This window comes from Alosa sapidissima, chromosome 17, assembly GCF_018492685.1.
Source record: "Alosa sapidissima isolate fAloSap1 chromosome 17, fAloSap1.pri, whole genome shotgun sequence".
NCBI classification, from domain to species: Eukaryota; Metazoa; Chordata; class Actinopteri; order Clupeiformes; family Clupeidae; genus Alosa; species Alosa sapidissima.
Genome location: NC_055973.1, coordinates 20,179,830 through 20,182,329, shown reverse-complemented (window position 1 = coordinate 20,182,329; position 2,500 = coordinate 20,179,830). Strand labels below are relative to the sequence as shown.

Here is a 2,500-nt window from a genome sequence, read left to right as displayed (position 1 = left end):
AGAGGCCTGTCCCAGGAAGATGGAGTTTTTCACATAGGGGAGTCTCCAGCACTGTCTGTCTGTACAAGCTAATGCTAACATTAATGCTATCGTAAAACCACCAATTACCAACCCTTTTGTTCGAAAAATTCTAAAACAACGATGTTTTTTAATTCTTCAAAATAACATTTGATTACAATTTTCAGTAGCCATAGTAGGTGTGTAGAACAAAATCTAGTTTGGTTCTTACCGGGGCTTTTACTGCCTGAAAGATCCGATTTTGTTTACCACGCTCGGAGTTTAGTGCTGGGCTGGTGGGTGCCTATTTCCAACGGTTAGACCGAGAATTCTCGTCGCAAATTAAAATTCCACTGCAGCTCCAAGCGGATTTGTACGCACAACACTGTTTACAGCTCTTCGAGTCACGGCAAAATGTAATTTTTGGTATATAGCTAATTTGGATACAGTTATTGTGTGGGTGCTTGCATTTCTTTAGGAATCATCCGTCTTGGTTTGTATAGAAATTAATATTAAATGACACATACACGTAAGAGGTTGGAAATACGGGACGGTTGGTAATAGGTGACGTTCCTATACAGACTTAAAAAAACGCTTTTGTACACCAATCTAGTCTGCTATTGATCCTGCAAAACCAAACCAGTGCAATTTTAATCCAGGGGGGATGTTAGGTTATGTCTGTGTGTTGTTATAAGTTATGGAACTGTTACATATGTGAATGTATACTTAGTCTTGTACAAATGTATGTTGTATGTACTGACAATAACAATGTATCATTGTATCACTAGTCATTTATGTCAATTTATTCCACTGCTTGGTTGAATTTCCCATTGTCCTACGTAATTTAGAACGACCATTAACCGTATGTTATCTGCACACCTATGAAGTAGATCCATTTTTTTGGCCGTATCACACTTGTATATTAATTCGCCGAACTCGTGAAGTTCAAATGAACTGTCACGTTGCATCCGAGCTGTAAAATGCAGACGTTCAGAACATTGCAACATTGTAGCATATGACGGAGGTGGCTTTTAGCTAGATGGATGACAGCAGGCTAAGTAAAATAGCGATGTTTCAAAGCTAAAGTTCATCAGAATCTTGGGATACGCCCGCTTGACAACGCTTCGCGTCGGGGCCGTTTTACAACCTCGACCGTGCATTAACTTCTGTGAACAGACCACCGTGTCGTCCATTAGCCCTTACGAATACGTCAGTGACACTGTCTACCATGGACATGCAGTGTCTTGAATCTGCAGTTTACAGATGTGGGAGAGCATACTGAAGCTGAGTGCGTCTGACCCTGAGAGACCCTTAACCCTCTGGCGGGGATCACAGCGGCAGGTTTTTCTATTGTTCTCTATGGTTCGGCAGCGGAACAGTGGCAACGCTGGCGTAACGCTAGCGTTGAACAAGTCGAGTGTTGAACTTGGTTCAATTTTCAAAGCGCAACGCGAGCGTATTCAATTGACAAACCTATTGTGTTGCTTAGGAACGAGATAAAAAGCATTATGGTCTGAGCGTTGCGTTACGTTTGCCGCTGCCACTTGCCGCTGGCTGATGTGATCCCCGCCTTAAAGAGGCAGGATTGAAAAAACAGTAGTAAAAAATAATTTTATGTTACATTTTGTCTCATCTGCATCTAAGGGAATCATTTCCACACTCATTTTTTAAATAGTTTGGATATTTTGGATTTTATGAGTTGTATCTCCAGGGATACATTGCCCTGTTAAGGTATGAAAATAATGAAAACGTTTATTTTGCTTTACTTTATCTTTTGCTTTACTTTATCATTTATGTCACAAATACTATTTTTTAAATGGATTTCATAATTTTTGATCCAATTCTACTATTGGAGATGACATCTCATCAGATGCTCTGAATTCAATTGCTGAATTCACAACTGTATAAAAACACAGAAGTACACACAAATCTGGCTCTTATTTTCGACTGCAGCGCTGCACAGATCTGGCCGCATCTTTCAATACAAACATGCCTTACCTTTATGTGCGCAGTGCTTATTTGATCGAACGCGCCCGCTGATTTGATGATACCAGACCAGGAAGCCATGGAATTTTCTTCCTACAGATAACAGGTCTTGATATAACCTCTCTGTACACTTTCAAAGTTTGCAGTACTTAGGTTTGTCTGTAGAAACCCTCACCACACTACCACAGAAGTGTAATTATATTTTGAGCATTGTTAGTGGTATAAAATAGAGACGTCCTGTTAGCATCACTGTAAGCCCATTCAGTGATAATGCAAATAAACGGTCTTGCTCAAAAGGCCACCAATTAACATCACTTTGCTCTCAATCAAAGGTTTTAAGTTGTTAACTACCTTAAATAGACCCTAAGTTGTTTTACTCCGGAGTTACAAACAATCCCCTCTGTGAGCACGCTAGCAGCCTGCTAACGCTAATCCTCTTCAGGAGCCAATCTGACTCGTGGCTCTCATCAGCATTAGCAGCGATAACAGCGCTAACAACGTGCTGCCTGTGTTAGTG

At 40.6% G+C, this 2,500-nt stretch overlaps 1 protein-coding gene across 3 annotated transcripts in view; it reads left to right on the top strand.

Annotated features, from left to right (window-relative positions):
* The window catches only part of igsf9ba (immunoglobulin superfamily, member 9Ba), an 89,888-nt gene that overhangs the window by 24,374 nt on the left and 63,014 nt on the right, over positions 1-2,500 (top strand). The window lies entirely within an intron of this gene.